Consider the following 12,834-nt stretch of genomic DNA (forward strand, 5'->3'; position numbering starts at 1 on the left):
CTCATTTGAAAAAATAAGGATAATATGTATAGTGAAAAGATATTAAGACATAACCTTTATTTTAATCCTTGAATAAAAAGAAAGAAATGTTGGACAAAAAATTAGGACTCGTGTGTATAAAAATCTTGTTTAACCTTTTTAGCAAATGAGGTACAAGATGATAAAGATGGTGAAAATATCAGTGGAGTAGTAAGGGATACCAAATTGTCTCATTGAGATACAGGGTATCCAGAAAATCACTGTACTAGCCTGAATTATGGATATCACTGATGAAGGCAGTATAGGCAAAATTCTGAATTGGGTCAAGATAAATCTCAAGGGGAATGCGAAAAGGGTGGAGCAAGGAATGTGATCAAACTTCCCTTAGTGGAAGGGGGAGAGGTTGTTAGGGGATTAAATGTGGTGGGGTGAGTAACACTGAGCCCACTGCACCTGGTATTCTCAGGAGGTTTCCCGTCCTGGTACTGGCCAGGCCATACCTATTTGGCTTCCGAGATCAAATGGAATCGGGCGTATTCGGGGTAGTAAGGCAGTGGGCCGTTATCAATAAAGAAATGGAAAAAGGGAGGGAGAAACACTTCTATTTTCTGTACTCTAATGAGTCAATACCATGATGGTCTGAGACAGTTTTTCCAGATTAGAGAGTGTGTATGGGGGTTTATAGGATGTAAGTTTCTCCCTTAAAAATGGCCCACTGCACCTGGTATTCTCAGGAGGTTCCCCTTCCAAATACTGACCAGGCCATACCTGCTTAGCTTCCGAGATTGGACAGGATCGGGCGTATTCAGGGTAGTATGGCCGTGGGCCGCCAATAAGGGGGTATAGAGGGTCACACTCTCCTTACTGTATTTCACATAACTCAGCACAAAAATGGTATGAAATGGTATTTTCAGAAAAGAGTATTAAGGAGAAAACATTTTATTGTGTGGTAAACAGAAAAAAAATTAAAAAAAGGGGGGGATGCACAGTAATGGGTGTGCAGGGTTATTTGCTAAATAGGAGAAACCCACAATACAATTTTATGAGCTCAAGGCTGGCTCACAGAAAATTTTAAACACAGAATGTGCAGTATTGCTTGTTCCAAGTGCAGGGTTGTTTGCTGAGTGGGGAAGATCCACAATGCAAATTATGAGCTCAAGGCTGGCTCACATAATTTTTAAACACCAAATGTGCAAAATTACTTGCTTCTAGGAGAACAAAAATAAGTAAAGTAAATGAATATAGATTTTAGAGCTCAGGGCTGGCTCACAAATAAATACATAGTTGCATCCTCTTGAGGACTGACATGACAAATGCAGAATAATAGAGAGTCTTTTGCACTTAGATGCTGCTATTCATAAAGACCATAAAAATAGAAAAGTACAAAAAAGTAATAATGATACACTAATGTGCAAAGTAAATGGCAAGGCTATAATTGATATCCATAAAGGCATAGGCGGGGAAGTAAATAAGATGAAATAAACAATCCTATTAGTTCTATTTAAACTGCTCGTTTTGCTATATAATTTTAGCTGCAGAGAGCAGGTTGTATAGAGGGGGGGAGAGAAAGTGAATCAAGTCCTGGGTAATCTACGGTGTATTACCGCGGCCGCAATATGTGCGGCCAGTGTTCTCCAGGGATCCCCCGACGTTCACCCGCTGACAGTGAGGGACGCGGTCGCCCGCTTCCGGACTGGGCGTTGCCGCGATGACGTCACCGAAGGACGTCTTTCTCGACGTACGTTTCCCCTGGGTGGGCTTGGTCACGAGAGCCTCTGAGTGGGCTCTCGTGACCAAGCCCCTGCACTGCACTACAGAAACAGGGTTAAAACAGAGAGGGGGGGCACTTATTTGGCGATATGATTATATATTAAGATGCTATAAGGGAAAACACTTATATAAAGGTTATCCCTGTATAATTATAGCGTTTTGGTGTGTGCTGGCAAACTCTCCCTCTGTCTCCCCAAAGGGCTAGTGGGGTCCTGTCCTCTATCAGAGCATTCCCTGTGTGTGTGCTGTGTGTCGGTACGTGTGTGTCGACATGTATGAGGACGATGTTGGTGAGGAGGCGGAGCAATTGCCTGTAATGGTGATGTCACTCTCTAGGGAGTCGACACCGGAATGGATGGCTTCTTTAGGGAATTACGTGATAATGTCAACACGCTGCAAGGTCGGTTGACGACATGAGACGGCCGGCAAACAAATTAGTACCTGTCCAGGCGTCTCAAACACCGTCAGGGGCTTTAAAACGCCCATTTACCTCAGTCGGTCGACACAGACACGGACACTGACTCCAGTGTCGACGGTGAAGAAACAAACGTATTTTCCTTTAGGGCCACACGTTACATGTTAAGGGCAATGAAGGAGGTGTTACATATTTCTGATACTACAAGTACCACAAAAAAGGGTATTATGTGGGGTGTGAAAAAACTACCTGTAGTTTTTCCTGAATCAGATAAATTAAATGAAGTGTGTGATGATGCGTGGGTTTCCCCCGATAGAAAATTATTGGCGGTATACCTTTTCCCGCCAGAAGTTAGGGCGCGTTGGGAAACACCCCTTAGGGTGGATAAGGCGCTCACACGCTTATCACAAGTGGCGTTACCGTCTCCAGATACGGCCGCCCTCAAGGAGCCAGCTGATAGGAGGCTGGAAAATATCTTAAAAAGTATATACACACATACTGGTGTTATACTGCGACCAGCGATCGCCTCAGCCTGGATGTGCAGCGCTGGGGTGGCTTGGTCGGATTCCCTGACTGAAAATATTGATACCCTTGACAGGGACAGTATTTTATTGACTATAGAGCATTTAAAGGATGCATTTCTATATATGCGAGATGCACAGAGGGATATTTGCACTCTGGCATCAAGAGTAAGTGCGATGTCCATATCTGCCAGAAGATGTTTATGGACACGACAGTGGTCAGGTGATGCAGATTCCAAACGGCACATGGAAGTATTGCCGTATAAAGGGGAGGAGTTATTTGGGGTCGGTCCATCGGACCTGGTGGCCACGGCAACAGCTGGAAAATCCACCTTTTTTACCCCAAGTCACATCTCAGCAGAAAAAGACACCGTCTTTTCAGCCTCAGTCCTTTCGTCCCCATAAGGGCAAGCGGGCAAAAGGCCAGTCATATCTGCCCAGGGATAGAGGAAAGGGAAGAAGACTGCAGCAGGCAGCCCATTCCCAGGAACAGAAGCCCTCCACCGCTTCTACCAAGTCCTCAGCATGACGCTGGGGCCGTACAAGCGGACTCAGGTGCGGTGGGGGGTCGTCTCAAGAGTTTCAGCACGCAGTGGGCTCACTCGCAAGTGGACCCCTGGAGCCTACAAGTAGTATCCCAGGGGTACAGATTGGAAATTCGAGACGTCTCCCCCTCGCAGGTTCCTGAAGTCTGCTTTACCAACGTCTCCCTCCGACAGGGAGGCAGTATTGGAAACAATTCACAAGCTGTATTCCTAGCAGGTGATAATCAAAGTACCCCTCCTACAACAAGGAAAGGGGTATTATTCCACACTATATTGTGGTACTGAAGCCAGACGGCTCGGTGAGACCTATTCTAAATCTGAAATATTTAAACACTTACATACAAAGGTTCAAATCAAGATGGAGTCACTCAGAGCAGTGATAGCGAACCAGGAAGAAGGGGACTATATGGTGTCCCTGGACATCAGGGATGCTTACCTCCATGTCCAAATTTGCCCTTCTCACCAAGGGTACCTCAGGTTCGTGGTACAGAACTGTCACTATCAGTTTCAGACGCTGCCGTTTGGATTGTCCACGGCACCCCGGGTCTTTACCAAGGTAATGGCCGAAATGATGATTCTTCTTCAAAGTAAATGGACGATCTCCTGATAAGGGCAAGGTCCAGAGAACAGTTGGAGGTCGGAGTAGCACTATCTCAAGTAGTTCTACGACAGCACGGGTGGATTCTAAATATTCCAAAATCGCAGCTGTTTCCGACGACACGTCTGCTGTTCCTAGGGATGATTCTGGACACAGTCCAGAAAAGGGTGTTTCTCCCGGAGAAGAAAGCCAGGGAGTTATCCGAGCTAGTCAGGAACCTCCTAAAACCAGGAAAAGTGTCAGTGCATCATTGCACAAGGGTCCTGGGAAAAATGGTGGCTTCTTACGAAGCGATTCCATTCGGCAGATTTCACGCAAGAACTTTTCAGTGGGATCTGCTGGAAAAATGGTCCGGATCGCATCTTCAGATGCATCAGCGGATAACCCTGTCTCCAAGGACAAGGGTGTTTCTTCTGCGGTGGCTGCAGAGTGCTCATCTATTAAAGGGCCGCAGATTCGGCATTCAGGACTGGGTCCTGGTGACCACGGATGCCAGCCTGAGAGGCTGGGGAGCAGTCACACAGGGAAAAATTTTTTTCCAGGGAGTGTGATATAGTCTGGAGACTTCTCTCCACATAAATATACTGGAGCTAAGGGCAATTTACAATGCTCTAAGCTTAGCAAGACCTCTGCTTCAAGGTCAGCCGGTATTGATCCAGTGGGACAACATCACGGCAGTCGCCCACGTAAACAGACAGGGCGGCACAAGAAGCAGGAGGGCAATGGCAGAAACTGCAAGGATTCTTCGCTGGGCGGAAAATCATGTGATAACACTGTCAGCAGTGTTCATTCCGGGAGTGGACAACTGGGAAGCAGACTTCCTCAGCAGGCACGACCTCCACCCGGGAGAGTGGGGACTTCATCGGGAAGTCTTCCACATGATTGTGAACCGTTGGGAAAGACCAAAGGTGGACATGATGGCGTCCCGCCTGAACAAAAAACTGGACAGGTATTGCGCCAGGTCAAGAGACCCTCAGGCAATAGCTGTGGACGTTCTGGTAACACCGTGGGTGTACCAGTCGGTGTATGTGTTCCCTCCTCTGCTTCTCATACCCAAGGTACTGAGAATTATAAGACGTAGAGGAGTAAGAACTATACTCGTGGCTCCGGATTGGCCAAGAAGGACTTGGTACCCGGAACTTCAAGAAATGCTCACAGAGGACTCATGGCCTCTGCCGCTAAGAAGGGACTTGCTTCAGCAAGTACCATGTCTGTTCCAAGACTTACCGCGGCTGCATTTGACGGCATGGCGGTGGAACGCCGGATCCTAAGGGAAAAAGGCATTCCGGAAGAGGTCATTCCTACCCTGGTCAAAGCCAGGAAGGAGGTGACCGCACAACATTATCACCACATGTGGCGAAAATATGTTGCGTGGTGTGAGGCCAGGAAGGCCCCACGAAGAAATTTCAACTCGGTCGATTCCTGCATTTCCTGCAAACAGGAGTGTCTATGGGCCTCAAATTGGGGTCCATTAAGGTTCAAATTTCGGCCCTGTCAATTTTCTTCCAGAAAAAATTGGCTTCAGTTCCTGAAGTCCAGAAGTTTGTCAAGGGAGTACTGCATATACAACCCCCTTTTGTGCCTCCAGTGGCACTGTGGGATCTCAACGTAGTTCTGGGATTCCTCAAATCACATTGGTTTAAACCGCTCAAATCTGTGGATTTGAAATATCTCACATGGAAAGTGATCATGCTGTTGGCCCTGGCCTCGGCCAGGCGAGTGTCAGAATTGGCGGCTTTGTCTCACAAAGCCCATATCTGATTGTCCATTCGGACAGGGCAGAGCTGCGGACTCGTCCCCAGTTTCTCCCTAAGGTGGTGTCAGCGTTTCACCTGCACCAGCTTATTGTGGTACCTGCGGCTACTAGGGACTTGGAGGACTCCAAGTTGCTAGATGTTGTCAGGGCCCTGAAAATATAGGTTTCCAGGACGGCTGGAGTCAGGAAAACTGACTTGCTGTTATCCTGTAGGCACCCAAAAAACTGGGTGCTCTTGCTTCTAAGCAGACGATTGCTAGTTGGATGTGTAGTACAATTCAGCTTGCACATTCTGTGGCAGGCCTGCCACAGCCAAAATATGTAAATGCCCATTCCACAAGGAAGGTGGGCTCATCTTGGGTGGCTGCCCGAGGGGTCTCGGCTTTACAACTTTGCCGAGCTGCTACTTGGTCAGGGGCACACCCTGGCTGAGGAGGACCTGGAGTTCTCTCGTTCGGTGCTGCAGAGTCATCCGCACTCTCCCGCCCGTTTGGGAGCTTTGGTATAATCCCCATGGTCCTGACGGAGTCCCCAGCATCCACTTAGGACGTCAGAGAAAATAAGAATTTACTTACCGATAATTCTATTTCTCGTAGTCCGTAGTGGATGCTGGGCGCCCATCCCAAGTACGGATTGTCTGCAATACTTGTACATAGTTATTGTTACAAAAATCGGGTTATTATTGTTGTGAGCCATCTTTTCAGAGGCTCCGCTGTTATCATGCTGTTAACTGGGTTCAGATCACAGGTTGTACAGTGTGATTGGTGTGGCTGGTATGAGTCTTACCCGGGATTCAAAATCCTTCCTTATTGTGTACGCTCGTCCGGGCACAGTATCCTAACTGAGGCTTGGAGGAGGGTCATAGGGGGAGGAGCCAGTGCACACCACCTGATCCTAAAGCTTTTACTTTTGTGCCCTGTCTCCTGCGGAGCCGCTATTCCCCATGGTCCTGACGGAGTCCCCAGCATCCACTACGGACTACGAGAAATAGAATTATCGGTAAGTAAATTCTTATTTTTTTTCTGTTTACCACACAATAAAATGTTTTCTCCTTAATACTCTTTTCTGAAAATACCACTCCATACCATTTTTGTGCTGAGTTATGTGAAATACAGTAAGGAGAGTGTGACCCTCTGTTCCCCCTTATTGGCGGCCCACGGCCATACTACCCTGAATACGCCCGATCCTGTCCAATCTCGGAAGCTAAGCAGGTATGGCCTGGTCAGTATTTGGAAGGGGAACCTCCTGAGAATACCAGGTGCAGTGGGCCATTTTTAAGGGAGAAACTTACATCCTATAAACCCCCATACACACTCTCTAATCTGGAAAAACTGTCTCAGACCATCATGGTATTGACTCATTAGAGTACAGAAAATAGAAGTGTTTCTCCCTCCCTTTTTCCATTTCTTTATTGATAACGGCCCACTGCCTTACTACCCCGAATACGCCCGATTCCATTTGATCTCGGAAGCCAAATAGGTATGGCCTGGCCAGTACCAGGACGGGAAACCTCCTGAGAATACCAGGTGCAGTGGGCTCAGTGTTACTCACCCCACCACATTTAATCCCCTAACAACCTCTCCCCCTTCCACTAAGGGAAGTTTGATCACATTCCTTGCTCCACCCTTTTCGCATTCCCCTTGAGATTTATCTTGACCCAATTCAGAATTTTGCCTATACTGCCTTCATCAGTGATATCCATAATTCAGGCTAGTACAGTGATTTTCTGGATACCCTGTATCTCAATGAGACAATTTGGTATCCCTTACTACTCCACTGATATTTTCACCATCTTTATCATCTTGTACCTCATTTGCTAAAAAGGTTAAACAAGATTTTTATACACACGAGTCCTAATTTTTTGTCCAACATTTCTTTCTTTTTATTCAAGGATTAAAATAAAGGTTATGTCTTAATATCTTTTCACTATACATATTATCCTTATTTTTTCAAATGAGTGCTCCCAAACAAGGGTTTTTTGTCTTTTCCTCTTGTCCTTTCCAATTGTGGGCTGGTATGTATCTTGCCCTTAGATTAACAAAAATCCTTTCCTCGTACTGTCCGTCTCCTCTGGGCACAGTTCTCTAACTGAGGTCTGGAGGAGGGGCATAGAGGGAGGAGCTAGTGCACACCCATGTAAAGTCTTTAGAGTGCCCATGTCTCCTGCAGAGCCCTTCTATCCCCCATGGTCCTTACGGAGTCCCCAGCATCCTCTACGCACTAGGAGAAAAAGATTTACCGGTAGGTTTAAAATCTTATTTTTTTTATGTCGAATAAAAATAGCTGGGATTGAATAAGTTGTATCACGATTCAACCTTAGAAAGTCGAAAACTACAGTCTTTTCGACAGACGGCAGCTTTCGACCCTAATTGAATATACCCCTACATAGGTCAAATAGAGATAGTAGTGAGGAAAGCTGTATGAAGTATGATGTAGTGGAAAGGGAGGGAGGAGAATAACAGTCGGTAAGGGTAAGTCTAGAAGGGCACTTGTAAATATAGATAAGATACCATTAAATCAAACGGGCAAGGGAGATGCTAAGCTAAAAAGTTTGCTTGCAAGAAACCTATTAGGTAAAATGGGGAAATTGAAATAGCTTGTATCAAAATCTCATTATGATATAGGTATTACGGAAATATGGGATGACTCTCGTGACTGGGTTGCGATTTTGGAGGGATATTCTCTTTTCAGGAGGGATAGGGCTACCAAAAGGGGAGGAGAGGTATGTCTCTTTGTTAAACCATCTCTAAAACCAAACTTAATAGATGGTATTTATGAGGGGACTGGAGATAACGTGGAGTCACTGGGTTGAGATCACAAGTGAGGGCACTGAAGCAAAGAAACTAGTCATTGGCACGTGCTACAAGCATCCGGATATTAGCGTACATGACTAGGAACAACTCTTACTGCAAATTGAAAAAGCTGCGGGTATGAGGGACATCCTAGTTTTAGGGGATTTGAACTATCCAGATATAAATTGGAGTAATGATTCATGTCTAAAAACTAGGAGCAGAAGGTTCCTAAATACATTAAAGGGTCAATACTTGACTCAATTAGTCGAGGAGCCAACTAGAGGTAAAACTATTCTGGACCTAGTTATTACCAATAATGTTGACATTATATCAAACACTAAAGTTGGGGAGACCTTTGGAAACAGTGACCACTGTATGATCACATTCAACATCATTTTCAAGAAACGGCTATAAGGGAACAACTAAAATATTTAACTTTAGAAAAGCTAACTTTAATATGCTGAGACAGGTACTAAACGACATTGACTGGGAAGTTTTGTTTCATGGTAAAGACACAACGGAAATGTGGGTAGCTTTTAAAGTGTTGCTTGATAGCAATATTCACAAATTCATTCCCATGAGCAGTAAACGCAGGAGTACTAAACAAGCCAATGTGCCTCAATAAGGAGGTCAAAGAAGCGTGCTTTCAAAACATTTAAATTTAATAAAGGGGAGGAGTCATTCCAGCATTATAAAGAGAGTAAAACCAATCCTAAAAAGTTTTAAAAATACATAAACAGTAAAAGGTTAAAGGAGAACATAGGCCCACTAAAAGATGAATTGGGAGCTTTGATAAATGATGATAAACGCTGAAATACTGAACACATTTTTTTCCTCAGTATTCACCAGGGACGATCAGACGGTGAGAGTAGGGCATAACGATAGTGAAGGTAATGACTCTTGGCTTGATGCTTATTTAAGTGAGGATGTAGTCCTGGAGAGACTAAGCAACATAAAGATTAATAAATCGCCAGGCCCAGATGGCTTTTATGGTGCTTAGGTCGCAGCAAGCAAAACCCCTACATACGATTTTCCAAAGTTTAATTACATCAGGCATGGTGCCAAAGGATTGGCGCATAGCTGAGGTAGTGCCTTTATTTAAAAAGGGAACTAAAAATAATCCTGGTAACTATAGAGCAGTAAGTTTAACCTCTATAGTGGGTAATATTGGAAGGAATTTTGAGGGATAGCATACAGGATTATCTGCAGGTTAATAAGATTATTAGCAAAAGTCAGCATGGGTTTGTAAGGGACAGATCATATCAAACTAACTTAATCAGCTTCTACGAGGAAGTGAGCGCGAATCTTGACCAGGGAAAAGCAGTGGATGTGGTGTATTTAGATTTTTCAAAAGCATTTGATTCAGTGCCTCACAGGACACTGATCATCAAGTTAAGGGAACTTGGCCTAGGATATACTATTTGCACATGGATAGGTAATTGGCTGGATAAAACAGTACAATGAGTAGTGGTTAACGAGATGTTCTCCGGCTCGGCACCAGTAGTCAGCGGAATACCACAAGGGTCTGTACTTGACCCGCTACTGTTCAGCATATTTATCAATGATCTAGGAATAGGCCTGGAATCTTTGTGTCAATCTTTGCAGATGATACTAAACTGTGTAAGGTAATTAATTCAGAAAGCTACAGAATGACTTATTTAAGCTTGAAACCTGGGCGTCTAAATGGGGAATGAGGTTCAATATAGAAAAATGCAAAGTTATTCATTTTTGGACAAAAAACACACATGCCTCTTACACTCTAAATGGGGAAAATTTAGGGGTAACCATAGTGGAAAAAGATTTGTGGGTGCTCATAGATAATAGGCTTAGTAACAGTACACAATGTCAAAATGCAGCAAAAAAGGCAAATAAAGTGCTTGCATGCATAAAACAGTGCATTGAGACAAGGGACGAGGATGTAATCCTGCCACTGTAGAAATCATTGGTACGTCCACACCTTGAATATTGTGTTCAATTTTGGGCCCCATATTATAAAAAAAGATATCGGGGAACTAGAAAGGGTTCAAAGGCGAGCTACTAAATTGATTAAAGGGTTAGAGTCACCGGAATACGAGGAAAGGCTTACTAGGTTAAATATGTATATACTAGAAAAGAGGCGTCTAAGAGGAGACATTATTAATATATTCAAATATGTAAAGGGTCATTACAAGGAGTTAGCAGGGGATCTGTTTATTAAAAGAAATCTGTATAGAACACGTGGGCACTCGCTGAGGCTAGAGGAGAGAAAATTCCGCACACAACGTAGGAAAGGGTTCTTCACGGTAAGGGCAATAAAGATTTGGAACTCCCTGCCGGAGAAGGTAATAATGGCAGACTCTGTAAATGCATTTAAAAACGGATTGGACACATTTTTAACTGGAAAATGTATCCAGGGTTATAGCATTTAGCATAGTGGCATTAATATCTGGGAGTGGTAGAATCATAGTTGTCAATTGGTACTAAACCATTACTTCAGCAGGTGCTTTATAATATGAACAGCTTAACACAGAATACAGGTTGAACCCGATGGGCATTTGCCTCTTTTAACCTCACTAACTATGTAAACACTTATATCCAAAGTGTGAGAGGTGCACTAACAGCGCTATCTGTTCTTTAACCCTATTGTCTTTTTCCGTAGAGGATTTGCACATCTCTAATCAGCTCAGCTGCTGCCCTTGCACCTAAACCCTCACACTATTTTCACTACAGTTTGGCGCTACTCTTTGAAAAAGCTCCAATACAGAGCGAAACACGTTAGAGGATACACGGGACACCCGCTGTGGGCACCTGGCTGTGTTACTTGCTTGATGTCGGACTCCACAAACACAGACTTGCTTTGGAAGTTGCAGCGGCACTGTATCTTGGAGAACTGAGAAGTCTGGTTGCCTCCTAGTCAGCTCCTGCCTATTTTGGTATAAGATCTGCAGCCGGGGAACCCTGTTATACAAATCCAATTCACAGTGAGCTCTATCACAGGCGCTTATGATCCTGTAGCGCACAAACATAAAATTATTGTACTGCTGTATAAGGCCGGAACTGAGACATTGTATCACACTTACCTGCACTGAGATCCTACTTAGGGGTGTGGTATAACAGATAGTGTCTAGTTAGACAGTCAATAGATAGACATCACATATTAGACAGTCAAAAGGTAGACATAAAAAAAGGTAGACAACTTTTTTTGTTGTTGCAATTTTTGTGGTTTGTGTGGATAGTTTTCTCATCTGGGACCCCCAATTGTAGAAAGGCATACCCTCGCGGGGCTCGCCATGATTCAGGCTTGGTGGCTCACTGTGCTCGCCTCAAGGTTTATAACCAACTCTATGCCGACATGGATAGAGAAGGTATGAAAAAATCCAAATACATGTAAAATTGGAAAAAAAACCTACCTTTTTTATGTCGCCTATTTTCATGTCGACCTTTTGACCCTGTCGACATTTTGTGATGTCTACTTTTTTTTTCATGTTGACCTTTTTACCCTGTTGAATTTTTGACCCTGTCGACCTAATGTCTGTCTAACATGTAGTGTCTGTCTATTGACTGTCTAACTAGACACTGACTATCTATCATCCGGATACCCTACTTAGGACGCCCTGGTATAAGCTGAGGGTCTGCATTCAAGGAACGGCTTTATGCAAATTAGCATCTAAACTGCACACACCTTGTGTTTATTCTGAACTCTATGTGGCTACAATATATTTTTTACTAGCTTTTTCAGTTTTTACTCTTATTGTGCACGGAGAACAGTTGAATTGATCCACCTCTAGTATATTAGTCTATGGAACTTTTAATATTGAGAGAATTTGTTTTATAAATTGAATGCATATATAAACCATTGATGCATATATAGTCCTTTAAGTTTATGTCTTATGTTATTTAAAAAAAATTATATATAAAAAAAATAAATACAACGTATGGGCTTCATGTGACTCCACCTAGTTTGATGCCTGATATCTGGTGTAAGCGCAGTGACATTTGGTATTTTTTTTAGCGCAGAGTGAAATGTGGTATTTTTCTTGACGCTAGGACCATGTTTAAAACTTTCCATTATTATAAGTTTGGGTATTTTTTGTCTTAGATGGGAAAAAAAACCTGATAGTGTATATTGGATAATCTCCGTCCTCTGTGTTTTTTTTTGCCAACTTTATAAGCAGGAAGATCCAGGCATCTGGTGTACTAGGATATTGATCTTGCATGCATTGACAATCCAGTGCTTTGGAGAAGTGAAGGTGTTGACCATAGCAACCTATCATTTATCTAGTCAAGTCCAGAAAATGAAAAGACAACATCTGATTTGTTGACTTCTTTACTCATGCACAGGTAAGTTGATCTGTTTTCTTGGTCAGAAATTATACCACTTATTTAAAAAGACAAAAATCCTGAAACCATGACCTGTGTATTCTTGAAGACGAGATGAGAACCACTGCTCCATCAATGTAATGGCAAAGTTGCATAAAC

The 12,834-nt window shown here is 43.6% G+C and overlaps 4 pseudogenes; 2 read left to right on the forward strand and 2 right to left on the reverse strand.

Moving 5' to 3' along the window:
• Positions 1-420: 420 nt before the first annotated feature.
• LOC135052168 (5S ribosomal RNA) lies at positions 421-538 on the reverse strand (annotated as a pseudogene).
• A 150-nt stretch (positions 539-688) lies between these two features.
• On the reverse strand, positions 689-806 carry LOC135051649 (5S ribosomal RNA; annotated as a pseudogene).
• A 5,930-nt stretch (positions 807-6,736) lies between these two features.
• On the forward strand, positions 6,737-6,854 carry LOC135051650 (5S ribosomal RNA; annotated as a pseudogene).
• Positions 6,855-7,004: 150 nt separating this feature from the next.
• On the forward strand, positions 7,005-7,122 carry LOC135052169 (5S ribosomal RNA; annotated as a pseudogene).
• The last annotated feature ends 5,712 nt before the right edge of the window (positions 7,123-12,834 follow it).

Source organism: Pseudophryne corroboree, chromosome 2 (genome assembly GCF_028390025.1).
Source record: "Pseudophryne corroboree isolate aPseCor3 chromosome 2, aPseCor3.hap2, whole genome shotgun sequence".
Lineage (NCBI taxonomy): Eukaryota > Metazoa > Chordata > Amphibia > Anura > Myobatrachidae > Pseudophryne > Pseudophryne corroboree.